The following is a 27,220-nucleotide window of genomic DNA, read 5'->3' as shown; positions in this document are numbered from 1 at the left end:
ACTGGGGTGACGTGGCAAGCAAAATAACGATGGATTAAACCCAGATCTGTGAATGGGGGTGAGTGTTTGAAAAGTTTCAACACTCTGTCCATCATTTTATTTTGTGATATTGCCTTGCGTGCCCTAAGTGACTATGGCATGCCCAGACGTGGGTCCCTTGCTTGCTGCGCCACTGGATTCAAGCTAGCCTGGCTGATGAAGGGTGATATCCTGAAACCGGTCCTAGGATGCTTGAATCCTGTCCAAGCAGAGCCTGGCTTGGCAGTTTGGGCTGGACTGCTCCCATTAGGAGCCCGGTCAAGACTGATTTGCATATAGCTGGGTCTGAATTGGGGTGATGTGACAAGCAAAATAACAATGGATTGAACCCAGATCTGTGACCGAGGGTGAGTGTTTGAAAAGTTTCAACACTCTGACCATCATTTTATTTTGTGATATTGACTGGTTAGCAGTACCCATGACAGAGCCAAGAGTCAGTAACCACCAGTATCTGTCACGACTTACGTGCTGCTTTACCCTGGAGGCCGCAGAGCGAGTGGCGTGGATCCTGTTCTGGAATGTTCTGCCTTGGCCCAAGTAGGGGCAACTCTTTCTGGTAACCATGGTGCTGCAGGCAATGGGTACGCCAAGAGCAGGCCGTGTCCCTCAGAAGTAGTGCCAGAGGGAAAAAAAACCTGAAAGGGGAAAAAACCTCCAAAAAGATAGAATCCTGCAACAGGAACAAAAAGAATAGGTAACAGCAGGAACAAAATACAGGAAAATGCACTGGAACCGAAGAGAACCAGCACAGGAATACAAGGAAGCAAGAGCGAAGACACCATCCAAACAGAAAGTATTGGATGAGAGAAAAGGAAACACAGCCCTTAAATACCAACAAACAGGAAACGACCAACAGGAAGTAAAAGGACACCATCTTAGATAAGGAAAAGCACATAGAACAGAATGGACTAGGAACCATAGAGAGTAGCGAATAAGGAATGCTCGGAAGAGAAGGGTACTATGGGAAAGGGGGAAAAAACATAAAAGAAGGCACAACCAGATGTCCAGAAAAAAAAAGAAAAGAAAAGAACAGGTGAGTGGGGGGGTTAGACCTGCCTAGACACGCGGTGCGCTAAAAAAGAACGAGGCCCCATGCCCAATTTGAGACCTCGTAAGGCACAGAGCAGGCTGGGGGCGCGGCGCGTCTTATGACCGCGTGCTGCGGCCCGAGCCGAATGTTCGGCTTGTGCCACGCGCAGCGGCGCAACAGTATCTGTCAAAAACCTTTGGGGGTGCCAAGGCAAAAAAGAGTACTTTCCTACACATTTCCATTGCCAATCTATAATGCAAATGTATCTCCTGCTCCATTAGTACCCCTCACCTTCCTAAATCAATACTCTTCTCAATGACTTCAATATTTTCCTGGAAAATGGTGCAAATACAATAATGAAAAGATGTAGGTGTGTACCCAAGCCATCCATACACTGATATTCCCTAGAAGACAGTGACAAGAAACGCACCATTGGTCAATAAGAAATTAAAAGGAAGAGAAGTAGATCCATCAACGAGCCAAAACTGCTATAAACCATGCTGTAATCTATCCATGCTACACTGATACAGTCTATGAGGCCACCAACAAAAGCAAAATGTTCTTTAATACAATCAAGCATTGCACAAACCCCTTACCAGACCAATCAAACCCACTCTAAATTGACAAGTGCAATACCATCAGTCTCTTCCTTGGAAGAAAATAATAAAACAGATCAGACAGCACATCGATTTCACTACATGGCTTAGCATATCCCCTCCCCCTCTATGAACCCAGATGTCCACCCTACTACCCCGTAAACTATCTCTGATTATAATATTTGCCTTTGGCCTTGTAGTAAATTGCTCCAATCACTGTTGTTAGGGTTGTGCTTATATAAATACTAGAGGTGGACATAACGTGTAATTCCGTGGAGCACAAATTTATGGAATTACCTATAAATTCTGAAAGATAACACTTCAACTATGTGAGAAGAGTAATTAACTAACTAATCATAGTGCAATTTGTTATTGCAGAAATGCCCCATCACATCTAAAATGTACTGGAAGATGTATTTTTACACCACAAAATAGTGCTAAATGCAACAGATAATTAATAGCAAGCTCAAGCGCACCACTCGCCCTCACCAAATATGATTTAGAGCAGGAATTTGTCCCAACATACTACCAGCATTTGTTGCTATTTTCTTAGTGCAAAATGCACCCTTGCATCCAAAATAGGCGTGAGGATGCATTTTGCACCAAGAAACAGCGCTAAATGCAGGAGAACACAAATAGCGAGCACAAGTGGCCATTCAGACTCGCTGAATGTGCCTTAACAGTAGGATGTTTTTCACCTAATTATGCAAGCAGGAGTAATTGCATAATTATCAGCTACTCCACTTCAAAGAGAAACACAGAATAACCAAATTACTCTGATTACTCAGGCGTAATTTAAATTCTTCCCAGGCCTTCTTAATACAGAAGTACATAGAATGTCTTGCATACAGACATCTTTTAGCATATTATGTACAATACCAGAACTTACAGTCGGCTTTGAATCAGCTGATTGCTTATCATTGGTTGACTTTCTTGTCAATCTCATTTGCTTACTTCTCATTCAATGGATTTCCTTCCTTTTCTTGTGTTTGTCCCTTCCCTGGAGCATAGTTTCTGTATGACCTTACTGATTGCATGGCTCGTTGATTACATTCAGGGAGGGATTTTTTTTTGCTTTCAGAACTCCATGAGAGTGCATGTGTTTTCTATCTTTTCATTCAGTTGTGTGCTGCTTTCTCCTTCGCATCCCTGTCATTATGCTCTCTAATAGACTTATTTACAGAATGTATGTCGGACTACCTCAGCACAATCTTTGTCTGACACCCCCCTCGGAACAATGACTGCGTTGTTACCACTAATGCCTTTACCACGAATGCCTTAACAATGATTTTACATTGTAAAGGCATTCCTGGTAAAGGTATTAGTGAATGGCATGCATGGTTCCAGGATGTATCCACCTTGGTACCCACCACTGCCCCTAAAAATTACTGCAAACCCTCAACCCACCCCAAAAACCACCCCAACCCCCCACCCCGCCCCTAAAACCACCCAAATCCCCCACCCTTCCCCTAAAATTACCTCAACCCCCACCCCTAAAACTTAAAACCACCCCAAACCCCACCACTAAAATTACCGCAACCCCCCACCCCCTCCCCTAAAACCTAAAACCACCTCAACCCCCACCCTTAAAACTAAAAATACCTCAACCCGCCCACCCAAGCCCCTAAACCTATTCTGCCCCTAAAACTAAAAATACCCCTACCCCCTCTGCCTCCGCTTCCCCTTCTCCTTCCCCAAAACCACCCCAACACCCCAAAACTAAAATACCCAACCCCCTAGCCCCACCCCTAAAACAAAAATACCTCGACCCCCCACCCCTGCCCCTAAAGCTAAAAATACCTCAACCCTGCCCCTAAAACAGCCCCCCTTACCTGATCACGTCATCCTCCTCAGCCAACTCCCTTCTTCTGTGCCTTAATCACGCATATGTATGGTTCAGCACATGCGTGGTTAAGGCACCAAACAAGGATGTCGTAGTTAACAAAAGTGTTGTTCCGCTTTAATTGTCCACGACTTCATTGTTATAGAGTCGTGGTTAAGGCCGCTTCCCTTATTTGTAAGCTACTTGCGCAACAAGTGTGTCACTTTTTATATGGGAAAATGTGACACACCAGCGGTGTAAGGGGCTTGTAAGTAAGCCCCTGTGTGTTATGCTTCCACACATCTGCAAGCCTGTTTCATCCCCTACCCATTGATCTCCCACTGAGCATTTTTTATTAACTGTCTCCCAGGCTCCTCTTTAGCTTCCCTTACCTTCCCTGCTCTTCCTGCATTGGCTTCCTACCCTCACTGCCTCCCTGTTCCTACATTGCTTCCCTGATACTGTAGATCCCATTAGGTAGGATGTCCCGGAAGGTGCAGTTTGGTGGTGGATGAAGAGGTGTCAGAGATAGATGAGCATTTTATGGTTTTCAGTAAGCTTGCATCTTTGCACAAGAAAGATATGTATTTTATGTGGCTTAGGCAGTGGTTTTTTATCTGCTGACATTTTTCTACAGTATTTACCTTTTCTCTTCAATTAATGTTCTTCGGAAATGACATTTGAAGATTATCATTGCAGTGCATTAGAAGCATTTATGTCAACATGTATGAAAGTGATGTACACTTCAGCCATTCCAACCAAATGTATACTGCAGACATGCATAAGGCTTACACTGCTGCAGTAAACAAGGTGGATGCATTTCTGCAAAAAAGTTGCATAAACTGCAGAAGAAAGTACATGGCTCACAATGTAACACCATACAAGCCTCAGGGATGTAAATTAATCAGTACCTCGCACCAGGAACTGTAACAAAACCTTCACTGGCAGCTGTGGTAAGAAAGTTTTTTTCATACAAATGTATGTTGTTCGCATGCTTTCAGGTGTCTAAACATGTGTGTGTGTCTGTAAGTGAGTGAAAGTGAAAGCGAGAATCAGTAACCAGTAGTGAGTAACAAGTGAGATTGAGTGTCAGTGAGTATGAGTGAATCCGAGTGAGTGACAATTTGTTACTAAGATTATGAGTGACTGCAAGTGAGAGAATTGGTGACTGAGAATGAGAAAGTGTGAGTAAGAATGAGTGTGAATGAAAGTGAGGGATAGTGAGTGACAGTAAGTGAGCATATCTGTGAGTTAATGAAGGAGTGAGAATGAGTAATATTGTGGGTGAGTGAGTATGAGTGAGGGATAGTAAGAGTGAATATGATTAAACATGAGTTAGTGTAAATGAGTGAGTTACAGTGAGTGAAATCGGTTTGAGAATAGGAGTGTGTGAAAAATGTGAGTATCACTGTATGAGCAAGTCAGAGTATGAATGAGAGTGAATGGCTAGAAATGAGTGAGAGTAAAAATGAGAGCCAGAGTGACTGAAAATGAGTGAGTGCAAGTGAGCGAAAATGTATAGATGGCCGTGAGAATGAGTGTGTATGAATGAAAGTAAGGCAGCATGAGAATGTGGTGTTATGCTTTCAAGTCTGAAATCCCAAAGGTAATTGTTGGCTTATAAAGGCACCCCAATCAAAATACTAGTGCTGGCATACCGGAGGCAATTCTTAGCATGGAAGGCACCTATTGACAAAATACGGGCACTGGGATAGTGGAGCTAACTTATTGACCTATTGGAACCCATCATAAAATACTGGCACTGAGGTCCAGATTAAATTCTTGGCACTGGGGCACCAATGGAAAATGCTGGAGCTCGCATAATTGAGGAAACTCTTGGCTTGGAGCCACCCATTGCAAAATGCTGACACTAGTGCAATGGAGGTAATGCTTCACCTAAGAGAGGACAACAGTGACGTAAAGGAGTGGGAACCATGAATAATGCTGGCCCTGACATACTGGAGCTATATTTTCAGAACCTATGCCCGTCCCCATGGTATATGAATGACCTGAATGCAATAATTCCAGCACTGGCATACTGTATGTATTTTTGTGCATGAGAGCTCACATGGTATGTGGAGGGCGCCCATGTGACCTTTGAAAAAAGTGCAGTCAAAGCATGGAAAACATCAAGATTCATTGGCTGGGCGCATTATAAAGGATCTGAATATTTTATATGTCCCTTCAGAGTCTATTAATTTATGTGAAAATTATGCTTTGAATGCAGGATTGATCCAATTTTTTCAAAACGTTTCCAAGACACTCACCACACCTGAAACCCTGTATAAAAGGCTTTGCTCACTTACTTCGCTTGCTACAATTCTGGGCAAGTATTACTGCTCATCACTTTCAAAGATCATGCTAGCATCCTAATATTGGTGGTACTTAAAACAGACGTTTGCCTTTTGTGTGTTGTCATAGTAATCATACAGTTATCATGGAACTTGGCGCTGCAAATACTGTCGTCATTAGTATATAGTTATCTGATTTTACTTCCTAGGAAGATTCATGGTATGATATCTCTTCCAGTGATGTCATTTAAGAGTCATGACACTTTCACTACCTCTGGCTTTTTGGTGAGTCCACGTCCATGTTAGTCTTTTGAATGAAGCTATTCCGAAAGTGCATGTCTAATGCTGAAGCCACATCTTAATCACATTATTGTGCAAGCAATGTACAGTAAATGCATGCTACACATAGCATATATGCAGAAGCCACATGCCCGATTCTGCAGCTATGTGAACAATCCACAGAGAGTACATTATGTCGTTTGCTACTGTGAACATAGCATTGCTTGAAATTTTTGTTATGCAGGAGATGTGCACTCAGTACTGAAGCTAAGCATGAGATGCATTTAGTAATAAAACTAAGCTTGAGGCACATCATCTCACATCATCTGGGAATGTTGGACACTCCACACAAAGCACTACGAATCTCCCAATCTTTTGACAAAGGGTAAATGGAGGTTATAGTAAAACACAAAACTAAAAGAAAATGTGCATAATTTGTGGGTGATTGCGTGAGTATTAGTATTGGAAAATAAATAGTACAAAAATAAAGTAGGTATGACGGGGGCAGGCAGTTGGTAAATTACGCACACATCACTGTGCCCTCCAAGCCGTCATGTGACTGAATGGAAAGAAAATTATAAAATAAAATTAACCAGAAATGCATGAAATTTGGATGATGTCACACAATTGTTGAAAAAACTTGGATGTATTCACATGTGCACAAGAGCAGATTCGTACCTTTACCTACCTCTTCACCTGCAGGTAATGTATGACTGGAGGAGAAGTTGCATGTAACATAGCCGCAACTTCTTCATCCTAATATAAGAAACTGTTCAGTGCTCAATCCTTTCAGTCAGCCCTACCCCATACTCATGCGGCTGAGTTGCAGCTGAAATACTTTTATCCTTTGTTGTTGTAAACTGTGGCTGGGAATCAGGTGTGAATGTGCTCTATTTCAATTTCAGCATTAGAAAGGGCCAAGAGCTTAACTCTCCCTGCTGCATTCAAGCCAGTTTCACACCCTGGCACCAGAGGCCACACAGCAGCAAGCAATGGAAAGTAAACCCCTGCAACACAGGGCTGTAGCTGTGGGGGAGTAAATCAAGTGGAGATATGGGGTCGGATGTATCAAAGGATTTTCCATTCACAAAAATTGGTAAATTCCACCATTTGCGAATGCAAAATCACCTTTCACGATGTATGAAAGGCATTCGCAATGTATTTTTAAGGAATCGTTAAAATACTCATTCCTTAAAAGTATGACTAGATTGTGTGAATCTCAGTACGCGATTCGCAAATTATAAGTTGCAATACAATGTATCAAGCATTCGCAAATTACGATTAGTCGCAAAATGGGTTTTTGCATGTGCAATTTACACAAATTGAAATCAGGTGGTAAACAGGTGCAACCTATATAAAGAGGCCCAGAATGCATCAGCCTTTTTCAAAAATGGCTGCACTCTACATCATGGCGAGGAGAAGAAGGATCCTGCCAGTTTCAAGGAGAAGGAGGAGGAGAGAGGAGTGCATTTTCAGAGTGCGCATTACCCTATTTGATCACACAGAGGAGGAGATTTTTGACAATTACAGATTGAGCTCTGCCAACATTACTTTTTGTATCCACGCAGTCCAATTGAACGCTCAGTAGGCTCAATGGCATCTCTTATTGTGGGTTCAGAGACAGAACTGTGTCTGGAACTGTTACGCCTAGGATCCATCACAGAGGCTGTGCACTGTTGAGGCTAGAGAGCTCCTCACTATCCCCACCACCGAGATCGCTGTTTGCAGCACTCCGGGCTGTCTGCATTGTCTCCAATACATTGGTGACTTGCACCAATCTTCGTGCAACGTCCTGACTGCAATGTGCCATTTCCACTTGCATGCCTACAGCACGTCATGACAGCAAAGCAGTTGTGTTAGTGAGCTGATTGACAGACCTGCTGAACCCATCCAACCTACCCATCAATTGGTGATGCGCCTACAGTGGGTGACACGCTCCTGCTGCATTGCAGTGCAGAGATCCTTAATGGCATTTGTCATCTCTCTTACATGTTCTGCTGTAGCTTGCTGTCCCTCATGCAGCTTGCACATGTTGTGATTGAGAAACATCAACTGCCTGTACATTGATCTTATGTGCTTACATTGCAGGTGCTGCACTTTCAACATGGATGCCTCAAGACCACTGAGCAGTGATGGGCCCACAACTTCCTCTGTGCTCTGTCTGCCTTCTGCACGACGCCTCCTGAGGGGAGTAGACTGACGCTGGAACAGGGACTGCTGTCTATGGGTGCTTCTTCCCTCTAACGGTGGTGTGGGTACATCTTCCTGCAATTCATAGGAGTCCAGAGTAAACTCAGGTAGGGGTTCCACTCTTGCCCTGCGTCTGGTTGGTGCTGGTATATTGGACGCACTGATGTTTGTATCTGACTATGATTGACTCTCGTCATTCCCCTCTTTTCCACTTTCTGCTGCGTCAGGGCCTGGAACATCTGCAGCAACAATACGCAGCATATCATTCATGATGTTCACCTTACATTTGTAATCTTACAGTTACTTTCATGATAAACATTTTCCCTGGCATAGTGTCTCTAATTGTCTGTTGTGTTGTTTCTCTGTTTGGGTTTATACTATACTGCTATTTTTGTAGTAGATGACTTTTTGGATATGGACGACCACTCCCATAAAGCATTGTTGTGTTGAATGGAATATGTGGCATGGACTATTTATCACAGTGCATTGTATCATTGCAATTTTCTAAGGAACATTTGCACACGCACATACTGTGATACGAATCATTACTGCCCTTTCATTTGCTGGTTCTGGATGTGCGTGAGGTGTCTATGTCAGTGACACCACCTATTGCTTCAGGCAGCAGTGTTGACTCCGCCATGTCTTCTAAGGGGGTGGACCGTGGTCCACCACCAGTGATCCTTGCATCCTTCACGCTGCTTCCTACCCTCTCTTTGGCACATGATTGCTAGTCATACCAGCACTTGCGTATCTCCTCAATTGAACGCTGCACACCACCCACCGCACAAATTTTGGTCTGGATGTCAGTCCAAATTTTCCTCTTCTCACTTTCTGGGACCTGTAGTGAGTGTTTGCTAAATAATCTTCATGGTTCCTGACCACCTCTTCTGTGAGCATCTCCAATTCCAACTGAATTTACGTTTTCTTTTTCTCCCTCCTGTGTCCTTGCAAAATCCATCAGTGGCCATTGTGTTCTCCTGGTCCTGGCTGATTCTCCTGAGTGCCTCCATGGTGAGGTGCTGGGTCTCTCTGCCTGCTCCTGCGGCTCAAGCATTCTGGAAACAGCATGCACTGAATCACTTCCTGTTTGTGATTTCATCAAGCTGCTCCTGAAATAAAAAAATTGCAATTTGCGATTTCCAAATACCAATTAGCTTTTTTACTGAATTTCTATTTGATACTCGCTATTTGTGATTGTTAATTTTAAGAAATCGCAAAAAATGTTGCGATGGTTTTGTTACATCGCATTTTGCAAATCCCAGTTAGCGATTTGGTAAAAACCGCTATTTGGTATATGCAAATGTGAACCTTCATACATCTGGCACAGAGTTCTGATGTCTGCACCCCTCGCCCCCTCAAATTAAGTTATTTTCAGAGGTGGTTAGCAACTAACATTACAGCTTATATTAAATTGTAAGCTTGCAGTAAGTACGTCCCAGGTACCAGTTTACAACATGTTCTCCAGCAATAAAACTAACATTTTCAGAACCATATTTCTTTAACTCTTTTAACCTACATCAGAGACAACAGTCCATCAAAAGAATGGCAAGTGCATATACTTATAAATATAACTCAATTTGAAGACTATACTCAGCCATCTTTCTCCACAAATACAATGCTGTGATGCTGCAAGTAGCCAGTTTTCAAAACGCTAAAGTTCAAATAATTTTTAGGGCTCAGGTGATGGGGAGAGTAGCAATCTTGAATTTGACAAATCTAAATCCGATTGCTACAAGATGTTTGAACATTCACAGATAGTATAATTAACGATTTAGCATAAAACCACGTTTGTAATTCTAGAATCCTGTTGAATGCATATATTTATATAAGCAGTGGCAGTCTGAAAGGTAGATTGTGAACAGTGATCATTAATTCGGACAGAATAATGTACATTGCTGGAATTTGCACCTTGTCATGGGGATTGTAATTGAGCTTTCTGCGCTAGACAAAAACATTTTACAGTTTGAGCAGGTCGGCTTATCTGTGCTCTTCACTGTGTAGTTACTCTCTAAGTTCCTAGCACATCCTGGTTTCTGTATTCCAGTCAGCAAAGCAGCCCTGGAACGTTGTCAGACCGGCCCCAATAGGATACATATCCAGCGTGCCTGCCTACTACAATGCAGCTTGGGGGAGGAGTTCCCCCACCAAGAAAATCTGAGAAAAAAATGTCAAACATTCTACATTACGTTTTTATTATATCTTCAATTGAATTCATTTTTTAAATCATAGTAAATGATGAACTTACAGTGCACCATAATACGGCAATCTTTATTGGGGCTCATCAATGACTCCCTTGCCCTCACCCTTTAACAGTGCCTCTTCTTTCTCCATAGCCCCTCGCTCACATGTATTTCATTTGTTTTCTAGCAACTTTCTTACCAGCGTAGGGAGTAGGAGCACTTTACATCACACACATACGGAGACAATGAATCATGTATGTGTGAATCAGTGTTGGGAAAATTTTATGTAAGACAATAGGGACTACAAGGTGCAGAATTCATGTGTCATTGTGAGAGTGTGAATTTTCTAATATTTTTATGCATGATTTTCGTATACTAAATTTATTGTGAATTAACATACAAATTGGGTGACTTTTGAAAATGGTCGCCACCGTTTATTTTCTGTTCCTAACTGAGCAAAATTCTAACTAAATGTAGTGGTTATTTTCCATAATTCAATGCTTACGTAAATGTGCATTCAGTGCTTTAATAGAAGTGTCCACAGCTACCCCTAGTGGGTTTCTGAATTAAGTCTTACAAGGCCATGTTTTAACCGAGCATTGCATAAGTTGAATGTTCTATTGTCTGAGAATGTTACTAATATGTGATTTCTTCCTCGAGGATGGAAGTGGAGTTTGTAACAGTAAAAGTTTCTTCCTGAGAAGAACAGTTTGGGGAAAGATGGAACAATGGAGCCACAGATGAGACTGAAGAGGAAAAGCTACTGTTGAGAAAAGAAATTCTAGTTAATGTAGTATTGTCGTATTTTTGGTTATCAATTTAGTTTTCTATTGGTTGAAACGTAACCACCCCATGAACTGACCAATCATAAGCTTTTTAGAGATTAGTATAATAACCTAGGTGGGATTTTCTAGATTCAGATGGTATTGCAGATTTTAGCAAGAGAGAAGTTGTTAGATTCCAGGGTTCCTGTAGCAGTGTGGGTTTAGCTGTTGTTAGCCCAATTCTCCTGAAGATATTCCTAACGGTGTCCCCTTGCTGAAGTAGACTGCTTGTTGCTATCGATTTTGGTAACGTATGTCATTGTAATGTCATATGTGTCTCTTTTGCTTTCCAGGTACCAGCTACAACTTATAATTTGATTGCTGCATATTAATCATTTTTTATAATAATCCGAGTTAATCAGTTTTTCTAAATTTGTGTTTCTAAATTCTTTTTACATGAATCCCAACATGTTAATGCTAGTGGTTAGTGAGGGAATTAACTTAAAATTTTCATGACTTACATTGATATCTTTTGAGTGTTGTACTAATGTATACTTTGCCATTATTAACAGTTTTGGTATTATTAATAAGTGTAATTCTTTTGGAGATTATTTGATTGGTTATTTTGATTAAACTAAGATCTATAAGACGTTCTAATCAACCACTATTAATTCTATATGCTTACCATTGCGATTGAGAGTTATTATCGTGACATTATTGTTGTTAATCTAGGGCATACATTTTATAATTCTTCTTTATTAAACTGGTGTGGTTATTGTTTGAAGTTCAATATCTTTATTTATGTTGATTATTATTGATGCTTACATCACTCATTGATGACATCTCTTCAAATCTATGTCGCTTCGATCCATTGACCTCTAGCGCAGAATCCACTGTACAGTATAGGTAATAGCTAGGCAGGATTCCGTGGCACTGCAGCATCATCCATACAGATAGCATTTTTTAAGAGTGCTTGGTCTGAAGAAGCATAAACTCAGAATTCAGAACGTAATACAGTGGTTAGAGTTGACTTTACTCAGAACTATTTATTTCTACCCAAACAAACCCCTCTTAATAAAATTAGTATAATCAAAGAATGGAAAAACATAACTTTCTAACCTGTAAAATGCAGTTTGCATGCAGATCTTTGATACAGCTTGCTGCACTAGATTATGATTGTAACTTACAAACTGCACAGTAACAAAAGGAGCTCTGTCACAAAAGCGGTATCCCACTGAACTATTCACTAAAATGCTGTTTTGTAATCTGCACAGAGCACACTCTTTGTAGCAGGCATATTAACTCTCCACGCTACGTTAGATTAGTCAAAACTCCTGATCTCCCTCTCCAGAAGGTACATTAATCACCAGCGTTATCTTGACACTTTTATTGTTGCCTAAAAAACTGTTAAATGTACAAGGAACTGTGAGACACATTTGAAACAGCTGCACTGCCTCAAAACCAGCGCAAGTAACAAACGTGGCCCCCACCCTTACAGCCTTCTGGGGAAATGCCCAGCGCCCGATTTGCTCGGTCCGCCTTTGGTCACCCTGAGTCCGACATATATATTTCTGATTACAGCTCCTCATGTTTGAGAAGCTCCTGCTACAATTTAAATGTTCAATATCACGCTTCCTGGAAATGATAGGTCTGAGCATGGACCAGATAATAGAATTTCGTTTTGCTGATGGGTTGCAGTTAGCCAGTGTAGACGGAGACAATAGTATTATGGACAGAGGTACTCACTGAGGGTGAGATGGGGAGGCCTACATGGGAGGACATGGAAATGGACAGAGGTGGTAAGACACAGTCATATACAAACACAGAGTGGTGAATGGCTTGGATTAGAAAGACACACATGCATCCATTAAGGAGGCATGGATGAGAAGACAGACAACGGAAGACCAAAGGATATTGATACATGTGGACAGTGACATGGGGAGATGACCATAGAGGAAGTGAGAGAAACATGGACCTCGAAATATATGCATATGAGAGGCATGGGGAGAGCAAGAAAACACACTGGGGCAGATAGACTGCAATGAGATAGGGTTTCACTGATTCCCTGAAGCAAATTATGCTTGGTGATAAGTCCTCCTTCTTATCATTATCACCAAGCATGTGCTTGTCTCAGAATTGTCATGTTTTGATATTTCACACTTTCAGTAATGTAACATTGCCTTTTTAAAAGGGGCTTGTTCTTGGCCGTGTTCGGGGTCCAAATGCAACTGACCGGCGGTTGCAGATGGAAGGCACAGACTGAGGATGCTTCTCTGCGGGCTCCTTTATCTGAGTCAAGTAAAATGACATACGAGAATGCATCCTTCACTCTCATCTTTATTCGATCAACAAATTTCATCTGACAATGAGGGAAATTTAATTTTGGAGCCCACCAGAGTTTTTCCAGTTTCCACTCTTCACCGTTTGGTTTCCATGCAATGTCCCACATCCCCTCCACTTCTCGCCCTGGATACCTGCTGGTTATTTGGGAGTGACTTCTTGGCCCACCTGGTTATTTGGCCCCTCAACTTTGGTTTGTTTATGTTAACGCAGCTTGCTGTCCGTGAGCTAGCTCAACTTAGTTTGCCCCCAGATCGCGCTCACGTGATGTGTGATGGCATCATGTCGTATGTGGTGGCCATTTTAGTTTGGGCCAACTGTGCATTTTGGCACTTCAAAAAGTTTGCTTTAAATGAGCGATCCTTCTTTTAATGTTCATCAGGTGATATATACTTGTTTGAAGTTTTAATGCCAATTTGTGTCTTCATGGAGTCCTCCTACACCGGTAGGTTTGAGAAGGAATTCTTATCTAATTCTTACATTGTTGGATTAGCACATTTTACTTACTCTCATGTCAAAGTTGGGGGTCCTTTTTGTTTAGTGACATTTACTGGTTCTTACTCTTTGGATATGGTGACAGACTCTAGTGCTCTTATTACTGTACTTTATAACCAACTTTATTTAAGACATGGTCCAATAAGTTTCAATTGCTAAAATCAGATATTTCACCCAAGGCTTAGGGAGATTATGGGGGTCATTCTGACCTCGGCGGGCGGCGGACGCCGCCCACCTGGCGGTCACCGCCATTTGGCCTCTGCGCGGTCAAAAGACCGCGGAGGCCATTCTGGCTTTCCAGCTGGGCCGGCGGTCGCCCGCCAAAGGAGCGCCCGCCGGCCCAGCGGGAAAGGCCCTGCAACATAGAAGCCGGCTCCGTATGGAGCCGGCGGTGTTGCAGGGGTGCGACGGGTGCAGTTGCACCCGTCGCGATTTTTACTGTCTGCTACGCAGACAGTGAAAATCATGCTGGGGCCCTGTTAGGGGGCCCCTGCACTGCCCATGCCAGTGGCATGGGCAGTGCAGGGGCCCCCAGGGGCCCCACGACACCCGTTCCCGCCATCCTGTTTCTGGCGGTAAAAACCGCCAGAAACAGGGTGGCGGGAAGGGGGTCGGAATCTCCATGGCGGCGCTGCTTGCAGCGCCGCCATGGAGATTCAGCCCAGACAGGGGAAATCCGGCAGGAAATCGCCGGATCCCCTTTTCTGACCGCGGCTTTACCGCCGCGGTCAGAATGGGCAGGGAAGCACCACCAGCCTGTTGGCGGTGCTTCCGTGGTCCTCCACTTGGAATGACCCCCTATGATATTGACATGTTAGGATACTTTAATGGTTAATTTTCATGCTTAGCTAGATATATTATCTCCAAAATATATGTTGCTGTTAAAGGCAAAAACATTTTGTGCTGGAAAAACCTGGCAAAAATGGGTTTAAAACTTGTTCCTGGGTCTGACAATCCAGTACTAATAAATAATATACTGATCAGTGTTCTGTCAGACACAGCTGCCAATACTGATCTGCAGAAACTCTTAGGAGATTTTCGTGAGGTATTTATCTCAAGAAGTGGAAACAATAGCAAATTTTAGCATTTGATTACATTGAAACAAAATGCAATTCCCATTGCACACAACGTAAGACCATTCCCTTGAGTGTTAAAGATTATCCTAAAAATTATTGGCAAATTAGTTGTTGAAGGTGTGATTACTACTACAGACTCTTCTGAATGGGTCTGACCCCTCGTAGTAGTTCACAAAAAGAATGGAGAAATGTGTTTATGTGCAGACTTAAGATCTCTAACAAGAATATTATTATTGAGTGCCAACCCCTCCCAAAAATTCAGGATCTTCTTGCAAAATTGGTGGTGCCAGAGTTTTTAGTCTTTTAGACCTGAATTTCGCATACCTTCAAATTCCTTTAGCTCCAGAGTCAACTATTTTTGCAACATTTGTGACTCCATTTGGAACGTATTCGTTTTTTAGACTATTGTTTGGTTTGGCTTCTTCAGCCACAGTTTTTCAAAAACTTATGGATCAATTTTGAAAGGGATTGATGGTGTTCTAAATTTTCCCAAAACAGTTCCAGAACACCTTTCTACTTTACAGAGAGATTTGAATGTTTTCAAAGAGGTTGACACAACCTTTGGACTTGAAAAATGCAAATTTATCACAAAAAATGTGGATTGTTTAGGTAACTCCATTACGTCTGAGGGAATCAAACCAAAGTTCTCTCTCACCCAAGCCTTTTCCCAAAGATAAAGATACCCTAAGATCTTTCTTGGGCATGACTATTAGTCACGTTTTGCACATGATTATGCTCAAGTGGTTTAGCCCCTTATTCCTTGCTTGAAAAGGGAATACCATTTATTTGGGATACCTATTGTGATGAGGCCTTCCATGATATTAAACATTTGATTGTCAATGCTCTGGTACTTTCATCTTATATTTCACGTCAGAAATTTTTTCTTGCTGTTGATGCTAGTTAGCAAGGTTTGGGCTCTGTGCTGTGTCAACGGGTGTTAGGGGAGGAATGTACTATTGGGTTCACTTTGATAAGTCTTAGACAGGCTTAATGTCGTTATAGCACTATTGAGAAAGAAGCGCTTGCCTGTTCCTGTCCTGTTAAGAAATTCAAAACCTTTTTATGGAGAACACAATTTGAAATTTTCACAGATCATAAGCCCTTGTTACACCTTTTGAATGGCAATGGAACAGGCAAGGCTTCTTCAAGATTAGTTAGACTACTCTCTCAGCTGCAAGAATTTAATTTTGTCATCAAATATATATCTGGTAGATGTAACGTCAGGGCAGACTGTCTTTCGAAATTGGTTTTACAATATGTCTTGTTTGACAAACAAGATGATGTAGAGTTGGTTGTAGCAAGCACAAAGGATGTTTCGGGAACTGTAGGTACTGTACAGTATAAGGATTGGTTAGAGGCAACTCAAAATGATGAGGTTCTACAAATGGCAATGGATTATGTTAAGGAAGATTGGCCTAAGGAACACTATTTTCCCTACTCTCTAAAGACTTTTGCACATGTTTCCACAGTACTTTCTATTATAAATGGGGTTTTAGACCTGCAGACCTTTGTCTTTCTCTAGTGTCTCTACATAATAATCTGATTGAGGCTGTACATGTTGGACATTTAGGGATTGGAGGAACTAGAATTGTCAAATAGTTTTTTTGGTAGCCATCAATGGAAAACAACATATCTCAATGGATTGATAAATGTCAAACATGTTTATTATGTGATAAACATTGGAAGACTTCAAAAACACCCTTGCACAACGTCCCTATTCCATCTGAGGCCTAGTCAAAAATTGCTCTGGATTTTGAAGGGCCTTTTGACCTTTTGCCTTTGGAACAAAGATTTATTTTGGTGTTAATGGATTACAATTCCAAGTGGGTATACTTTGACTTCACTAGTTATCCTAGCTCTGTTACAGCCATAAAATGTTTGAACAAAATTTGGAACATTGAAGGTGCACTTAAGGGGTTGCTAACCAATAGTGGTTCTCACTTCACTTCCACCCAGATGTGAAATATCTTGCTTTCTCATCCAAACATCTCAAATTCACTTTGTATTCCCCCTCTTCAAATGGACTAGTAGAAAGAATGAACAGATTCACAAAGGAGGGGGTACAAACAGCACTTGCTCTGAACATTTCAGTGGAAAGTTTCTTGAAAAAGTTGATCTGGTCTTATTTAATCTCTCCCAACTGAATAACTGGGGTTTCTCCTTTCCGCCTTCTATGGAAAAGACATCCAAAGTCCATTGTTTGCCCTGATTGGATCAAAGATTTATTGGGAGAACCAAATTGTTCTGCTTGTCTGGACTCTAAGAAAATGTTATACAACATAACTTTTAAACAGTGTATGCAAAAAAAAACATTTTGATTCAAAATCTCATGCTAAAAAAAAGATTTCTGTGTTGGTGATTGGGTGTCAATTAGAAGTCACATAAAAATAAAAAAGGAGCCTCTATTTTTCTTCACTGGTTTGTTTTTAAAGGTTTCGAAGGATGCCCTATTGTTTGAAGGAAAGGGATGGTGAAGTATAAGGTGTGTGGTTAAACTTTCTCATTTTCAGGCAAATAGGATTTTATCTAGCAAAATCCTTAAGGAAGATCGTTTACTCAATGCATCTCGCCTGTTTTTTTAATGATAAAGTGAATGCTTATGTAAATTATGTTTCTCTAGTGGTACAATATTGCCCACACACTTCTTCTCTAACTAATGCTGTCTCACCGTATTTTCATTCTAACACTTTCTGATGCTCAAGACACTGTTATGCAATTTCCCCATTCTGAGGCTTCCAGCCAGCTTCAACCTACTGCAAACACTTGTTTTGACAAGAATGTAGTTAGATATTTGTCTTTTAAAAAGGGGCTTGCTCGTTTCTGTTTTTGGACTCTGGTTTCCAAATGCAACTGACAGGCAGTTGCAGATGGAGGCACAGACTGAGGACACTTCTCTGTGGGCTCCTTTATATGAGCCAAATAAAACTACCTACCAGAACACATCCTTCTCTCACTCTCTTCTTTGCCACAACACTTTTCATTCCTGTTCAGGAAGATATAAACATTGGGAAATGAGACATGGGAACAGGGAGTCACAAACTCCAAGACAAGACCTTAGACCAGGGGAATGGTAGAGGAAAGGACAGACCACAAGAAGGCAAAAATACATCACAAAGGGACAGTGGAACTTTGACACCAGTTGAAGGAGTCAAAAACGTACAAGAGTGACAGTGGGCACTAGGAAGGTATATAGGGGTCTAATTCAGAAAGGTAAATTTCACTTTTAAGCAATTTACACTTTTGAGTACGTTTACAAACTTTTGGCTGTTCACAAAATCCAAGTGTAAGTTACACTTTTGTAGTAGATTGACACATGGATTTTTTTGAATAGCCAAAACCAATAAATGTACTCAAAGATTTAAGTTACTTATAAGTGTAGAGTCCCCATGACTTTCAGTTTGGTGGAGACCTGTGAGTGACCCTTTTGAAGGAAATTTACACTCAGATTTTGTCAACAGCCAAAAAGCAGTAAATATGTTCTAATGTTTAATTAGTCAAAAGAATAATTAACCATTGCAAATCAGGCCCATATACTGGGGTGCAGATGCATTAGGACAAAGTAGCATAAATAGGGCCTCTTTTGATGATCAACAGCATTTGTGTTTTCCAAATACCACTTAACATAGCATAACATGCAACACTTCATACCAGTGCTAAATAATATTTGTTTAATCAGCCCCACTGAAGTGTTGGTACTGTCCACAAAATACAGAAAATCATGCAGAGAAGTGGTTGACCCATTTAAGGTAGTTTGGTACTTCCAAGAAATGTTGGTAATGAACAATAAAAGAGCAATAGTGTTGTTGAGAAGTGTTCATGATGTGCAATACAAGTGCAGCAAATCTTCTCAGATGTATTAACAATGTGCAATAAAAGAATTGCTCTACTGGCTAGTCTTGGCATTGTCCATGGAGAGTACAGAATCACTGTTCAATCAAGTGTTGGCAGTAACTAATAGCTGCATGGGAACCTTACCAATTTCCCTGGTAGTCATGAGCTGTAAAAAGAGACATTGGACCTACCCGTCTAAATAGGGTTGGTGGTCCGTTGCCTTGAAACCAACAACTCTTGCTCAGTCATGCTGTCGGCGTAGAATTTCAAGTTTTGCAGCCTGGGGAAGCACTGCCACCATAAACAAAATGGCCGGCCTGAATAAATACAAAAGCTGTACCATCAGTATTGCAGACAGGGTACTATGCTACTGACTTTTAAAACTGTCCCAAGAGAATCATGAGGTCATAATTATAATTCTCCTACAAAACTATTTTCTTGACCATTTACTGATTAACATTCTCTGTTTCTCATGCAGTTCTGAAGTACTTTTTGTCCATCAATTACTCTCCTATTAACTTCCACTTCAGTTGATGATGCAGCCAAAAACAGTTATCTTATAAACTCTTGTTTTTAGGCAATGGCAACAGCCAAACTCCACTTCCTCAAGGTTAAAATTTTGGACGATTGGTCTGAATTGAAATATGAAATCTATTTACGTTATTGAAATGTATTGCATTGATAGGCATTAGCAAAAGTAAATTTCCTGTATTTTAAATAGCATATGTATTTAGTGAGGGTAAGTAGCTGGTGGATACTTCAATGGAAGCTCACTATTATGCTTGTATTCCCTATAGTAAAAAATATTGTCCTTGGTGTGCTAACTCTTGTTGATATGTTTACATATATGGCTTGAAGATAATACATGGAAGCTTGTTAAGCATCATAGATCTTCTTCACATTTGAATAAGACGCCTAATATGACTACTTCTTCATCATCTGAACCTGTACTGGCATTACAGACCTTGATAAAGCCAGCTTTCCTAATTGCTAATTTATCGACTGAGCATATTTTAGCAAATAAGCAGGCCATATTGAAGATTTTTACGAAAGACCTCCCTGGTTTGCCTGTTGCCAGTAGTAGAGTTGTTGACTATTTTGATGGAGCAGAGTTGGCCCTGATTTTGACGTTTTTCTCTGTGCTGATTTCTTGTTGTTGATTCCTTTAAATTCAAATTTGTTACATACGCTGTCTGTTGCAGTGCTGGTTTCTGTCTCACCTGGTTGTGGAGCTGGTTTAGTTTCAAGGTTAAAGTCAGAGACTATCATAGCTATGGCTGAAACTCACTATTATGTAAAAGAGATGTGTTAGCTGGAAATATTAAATAAAGCAGTCGGTGCAATGCAGGAAATGCATGAACTTTTGAATCTGAGTCAGACTCAAACCCAATGCCTTTACATGTTGCAAATGGATTAAGACTATGATAGTGAGATGGACAACATGTTCTCTTTTTTGTGATTTAGTTACTGCTTTGTTTGCAGATCTGCCAAATGAGAGAGGTTTAGACACAACTCCAAAAATTAATTTTAATTTCCAGAGGGGCTGGATTCAGTAAAGCAGGTGTAGTTTTCTTCTATTGTAAAACTTACAGATTAATGTCTTTGGATTTAGCTCAATACTCTTAGAACTAAAATAATTTCTTGTTTTAGAGATTTTGGGTGCTAAACAATAAACAGAAGCTATTCTACTATCTAATGAAGCCTTGGTGGACTAGGTTGCATGTACATAACATAAAATGTGACAGTTTCTAAGAAATGGGATTAGGAAGAATAGATGTGCTCTATCAGACCCTGTTTAAATGGCTTTAACTCCATACCTAGAGAGTTTGACACCTTTGGCTTATGCTTCGTTTATGTCCAGAATAATTTGGGTTGTGTCACCTGAAAGATATTCTGAATGTTCAGATTCTTTGAGTCACACGTTTTTTCCTTATTCAGTGTTTCTTTGAAATCCTCCAAAATAGAGTTTTACTGACAAAATGCAAATGTGCTCTTTGGAGTTAGCAGCTCTTGCAGTGCCTAGACATCCAGAGAAGATAAGAAAGTATTTCCATGAATATCTTGATATAGGTATTTCTACACCTGTTATGCAAAATAGATTGGTTATTGTGATTTCGGAGCCTGCAGTAGTTTTGGCTGTAATTCCAATGGGGAAGGATTAGCCACCAGAACTCCTTGGAAGTGATCACAGAGTAGAGGTGTTATGCTTGGCCTTGTTGGGGTGGTTTACCCCCAAACCTTTCACCTTCAGAGCTCATGTTTGCTGACTTTGTTTTTGCAGATTTTAGAACTCTGCACACTTAACCACTGCTCACCAGTGTTAAAGTGCTTGCGCTCTCTCCTTAGAACACAGTGGGCTTGGCTTCTACCCATTGCCATCCTGGGGAGCCTATCTGAGCTGACCAACTGGCAGCGGGAAAGGCATTCCACCAGGGAGGAGTTCTGCAAGGCACAGATGTAATGCACCACTCTTGATGGCCTATGGCAGCAGGCCAAGGTCCAGGCATCTGGCACACGCTGGTGATCACCTGATTTACTGGGAGAATTGCCTCCTGCGTAGTGTGCCTAAGGTTCCTGAGCCTGTTGCAACCCATGTGTTTGTGGTCCCCCAGTGCTATAGTGCCTTCCTACTGAAGCTGGCACATAATATACCCCTGGCAGGTCGCCTAAAGCAGAATAAGGCTTTAGATGCCTTCTGTAGGTCATGCCTTACTTGCCATGCCAGTGTCAGGTCATGAGGTAAGCACTGTGCTCTCCTGCAACCATTCTCGTTGAGCATGTGTGCATCAGCGTTGTTAGGCCTCTGAACCTCAAGACAGCCCATGGCAAAAGGTTCATCCTGGTCTTGGTGGACCATGCAATGCAGTACCTGGCATACCTCAGAGGATGGTTCATGGTGACCAGGGCACTGTTGGGGATCTTTCCCCAAATGGGGTTCCACAAGGAGGTGGTATCTGACAATCGTACCAACTTCAGTGTTGGTAGCATATATGTCCCCCACTTCTCACTACCCCCAAACTTATGGGCTTGTTGAAAGTTTCAACAAGACCCTAAAAGGTATGATCATGGGCCTCTCAGAGTCCTTGTGGCAAAAGTAGGATGTCCTCTTGCCAAGCCTTTTGTTTGCTTACAGGAATGTACTGCAGAAGGGGGTTGGCTTTATCCCCTTTGAAGTTATATATGGGCAACTTGTATGAGGACATCTCAGTGTGGTGGATGGCTGAGAACAAGCTTGCAGGAAGCCTCCGAGGATGTGGTGAGCTACATGCTGCACCCCGCACCAAGATGAAGCACTTCTGGAAGTAATGGTGGTAGACCAAAAAGCTACTTAAGTCGAGTTTCAGCCTGGGCAAAAAGTGTGGATGATGGAGACCAGGGCCCTGTAGCTCCACTGGACTCAGTCCTATGAGGTGAAAGAGGTCAAGAGCGGGGTCAACTACCTGGTAGACCTCAAGATTCCCAGGATCCCTGTAAGTGTTTTGCACGTCAATCGCCTCAACCATTTGCTCTTGGTCATGGATGATGGGGTGAAGGAGGAGAGTGGACCTCTCCCCGAACTCCTTTCCCCTTTTCAAAAAATTGCGCACTACAAAATGTTATTCACAAATCCACATGGGGAAGCCTCTCAGCCTCTCTGCCTCTTTTATCTTTTATGTGAAGAGTTCATCACCTCAAATGTGAGATCTCTGCATGTGTAGTATTTTTGAAGTAAATGTGGCAGGGATGGAAAATTGAAACATGTACTAGTTAAGGGTCAGTGTAATGGGAGGAGAATCTTGGGATTCAGGGAAGCTTAGGGTGGGGTTTAGGGAAGGACATTCAGCCACCTGCAAAAAAGTAAGCTCCTTCGTATTCTGAAACTAAAACAAAATTTGCCCACTGCTAGCAGATATGCATAGAATTCCCCATATCTTGCAAGCAAAACAGATAACCAGCATGTCTCTACAAGTTTAATACTGTCCCGATTTGCAAGCATGGGTCACTGTTTGTATCTGATTCGCTTTCAGAGGCAATTCTTTTTCAGTGTCTGGGCCTATTTTATGTCACAGTCTGAACCTGGGTGTGGGATTGTCATTCCATTACAAGGTGTCCTCTACAGAATGGAAATGGAAATAGAGAACTACAGCAGAAATCCCTGTTTCCACGCCGATTTCTGAATGAAATCCCAGACAGATTTCCAGGTCTTACTGTCAAAATGTGTCTTTGAAAACCTGCAACAGGTAACTTTTCATATTCCAAAGTACAGGATTAGATGGAAACTTTCCTTTTGCTGAATCAATAATTCTTAGTAAGATCTTTAGAGTAAGGGCTACAGAGTAGAGTATTCATCTTAGTAGAAGATTAGTGAAAAAACACAGGACATGCGTATCATCAAGGAGGGTGGAGATTTTTAAGTTGGTAGTGATAGACCTAGCCCTTTCTCCATGGTCTCCCCCAAACGTTTTGCCTTCATCCTACACTTTTAACTGAATCCGTTTTTGTTGGCCTAGGGACTCTGTGCACTTTATCACTGCTAATAAGTGCTAAGGTGCTTGTTCTCCCTCCTCTAAACATCGTATCATTGACTTATATCCAATTTGTATCCAATTGGCATACTTAACTTAATTATAGGTCCCTAGTAAAGTGTCACTACATGTCCCCAGGGTCTGTAAGTTAAATGCTACTAGTGGGACTGTAGCACTGATTGTGGCACCCAGTTACACAATCCTTTGAACATGTCTCAGGCCTGCCATTGCAGTCTGCATGTGTGCAGTTTTAATCTGCAATTTCGACCTGGTAAAGTAAACCTTTTGCCAAGCCCAAACCAAAGGCAGTGACAATCTACATTGGCAGGCTCAAAGGCCTTATTTCTCACTTCACTGTTCTCAGCCACAAACACATTGTTTTTTAGATTATCTGTTTCTGTCTTTAAGTTCTAGGTCATGAGTAGCTGTTCTTTGTGGACTCCTACATTTATCTCTTTTCTCAACAATATTACTTTGTGCTTTCAAATCATTTTTGTACATTCCTAAATTTCATTGAACCCTCTATGGAATGAGACTTTTTTATTCCACTCTTGAACTTAAGGTGGCCTTCTCATTACTCTAAGACTGAAACATAAAGTGAAAGAAACTTGGTTTTTTCAGTAAGTCTAAACAGACCCTGTTGCAGCTAAAGTGTCTTCTACCACTACCAGGACAATGGTGTTTAGTAGTAATCCCTTTATACTATCAAATAAACCAACCAAACTTCAATGGTAGACCCTTCTTGTTTACCCATGTGGAAACCATCTGCATAGCTCAAATGAACACACAAAATTTATGATTATTGCAAAATCCAAGCATTTTTATCGAAATACCTGTAGTTTAACTTTAAAACATAACCAGAACACCAGAAGCAATTTCATTTCAAACAGCAAAGTGAATGTCAGTGAATCTTATTCTAGTGTCGAAATATCCTTGTAGAACAAACATATTCTCCTGCGCACACAAAACACACATTGTCTGCAGAACCAAGGTGGATAAAAACATCACCTATATTCAAAGATTATTTTCAACACCTTCAAAGCCTAATCGAAGAACAGTATTGCTTTAAAATTAGGTAATGCCTGTTGTAATAATCTCTGAAACATATTTAACAATCACAGAGAGCTATTAACCTCTTTGAAAATCCTCAATGTAATGCACTTGACATTGTCAGACAGTCATCAAGTCCACATAGCTGTTAGCACTAAATAATGTGAGTAAAAAATATCCTATTTCACACAGGTTGCTTGTGAAACGTCATAAAACTACTTTTGTAGATTCACTCCTACATTTGAAATACATTTGTGACATTTTGTTTATGCACATAGAGTAAATAATTTTACAAGAAATCATTTTTCCGACATCCTGATCAGATGTTTGGGGGATGCCTACTCATTCCCACTTTGAAAGTCACTTCTACCTTTCACAAAAGTGATTTTTCATGCATTTGCAGAGTAGTAAAGTTCCTGCAAAATTTTAAGTGACCAAAAACTAAGGCCCAGGTGAAAGTTACATTCTAGAGGTGTAAACTAACGTAATTTCACATTAAGCATGACATTACCAGAATTGCCCTATTATCCCAGTGTGTAATCATACAAGATTTGCAGCAAAATGTTACTGCAAGCTTTTGGGAATAATGCAAATGGACAAAATGCAAGTGGCTGCTACTAGTGACACTTCTGATTTTTGCACTATATTTGTAGCACAAAATAGACATAAGGATGAATTTCACGCTAAAATATAGCGCCAAATGTCAAATGTGCTTTTTGTGTAATCACATGTATTACTCGTAATTCCCCCCAAAATGTCATATAACGAAACAAAAGCGAATTATGCACATTTTGCACACTCCTACCAAAACATACACATTTGAAGGTGTTCACTATACTCAGTACTATCTTTAAGGGGACCTGTACATCATAATATTCACGCACAATCACTAAGGGGACTTTAACAAAATTATCATCACTTACTAACTTGAGGGGACCTGGACATCGCTATAACCACATACTATCTCTGCAGTAACGTAAACATAGTTATTATCAAACACTATCATTGTGGGGACCCGAGCATCAGTATAATCACACACTATATTTGTGGGGACCTAGTTATCAGCTTAATCACACACTATCTCTGCGGGGACTTGACCATAATTATTCTCACACCTTATCTTTGTGGGGAGGACCTGAGCATCACTATAATCGCACACCCTCTCTGTGGGGACCTAGGCAACAGTAGAATCAGATACTATCTCTGTGGGTCCCTTGGTATCGTTATAAACACACGCTATCTTTGTAACGACTTGAACATAACTATTGTTGCACACTATCTTTAGACGGACCTGGGCATAACAGTAATCACGTTCAATCTCAATGGGCCTTAAACATGTCTAATATCATCACACACTCTCTATATTGGGCGTCATTACAACTCTAATCAAACTTTATCTCTGTGGGTTCTCAGGCACCATTATAACCACACACTATCTCTTTGCTACTTGAACATGACTTCCATCACACACTAAATATATGTGGACTTTTACAGGACTATAACCACACACTATCTCAACACAGGCATGAGGAATGACGACAATCACATAATATCTCTGTGAAGATTTAAAGTGAGTATCATCATACACAATCTCTATGGGGACTTTGTCATCACTATAATCACACACTATCTTTGAGGGGACCTAGGCATCAATGCAGTAACACAATATCCCTGTGAAGACATAAACATGACTTGCATTGCACACTATCACTGTGGGGATGTAAACATGTATATAGTCACACTTTATCTCTCTGGGGATTGTGCATCATTATAATCACACACATTGGTGGTCATTACAACCCTGGCGGATGGTGTTAAAGCGGCGGTAAGACCGCCAAAAGGCCGGCGGTAAAAAAATTGGAACTACGACCGTGGCGGAAACCGCCAACAAAGACAGCCACTTTAACGCTCCGACCGCCATGGCGGTACAGACAAACAGCACGGCGGTCACAGCCAACAGACAGGCGGAGGACAAAGTACCGCCCACTGTATCACAACCTACCAATCCGCCACCTTTTCCGGGGCGGATTCACCACAGACAAAAACACAGCAGAAACAGGACTTTGAAGGGAAAACGCTCACCTCTACACACCCCACGAGGTACCAGGACGCCATGGAACCAGAGCTGCAGATCCTGCAAGCCCCTATCTTCTTGCTCCTCAAACAGGAGCACGAACGCCGGTGGCAAAGACCATGGTAAGTACTGCACTTATGACACAGGGGAGGGGGCAGGGAAAAAACAGGGACAAACACATGCAATATGCAACACCCCCACCCCCACCCTCACCCACGACAACACACACACTAATACATCGTGATACATTATAGTTACACCCCCCAACCTCCCGGAAGAATGGAAAGACCAAAGAAAATCAGTGTAATCATTGTAAGATATGAAAATGCAGTATGCAAAAATATACATATATAAACTATAAACAAAACATACAGCAAGAAGAGTAGTGCAGGTAGTGCTCCATTGAAGTCCGTTGAACACTGGGCCCACACGGTATGGGCGAGGCCCACACAAGATCCCGGACCATGATGGAGAGAACACTGCAGGGGCATCAGATAGCAATAAAACAGGCACCTCAGGGGGAGGGTAAGGGGGGCACCTCAACCTGTTGAGTGCACAACGCCAAATCCACGAGGGGGCCACATGCCCACTGTTCAATCCTGTGGAGTGCAAAGCCACAGTCTCTCAAGTCTCTACAGTGGGTGGGTTGCCCACTGCT

This window comes from Pleurodeles waltl, chromosome 6 (genome assembly GCF_031143425.1).
Source record: "Pleurodeles waltl isolate 20211129_DDA chromosome 6, aPleWal1.hap1.20221129, whole genome shotgun sequence".
Lineage (NCBI taxonomy): Eukaryota > Metazoa > Chordata > Amphibia > Caudata > Salamandridae > Pleurodeles > Pleurodeles waltl.
The sequence above is the reverse complement of the archived record's forward strand: the minus strand, read 5'-3'. Positions refer to the sequence as shown.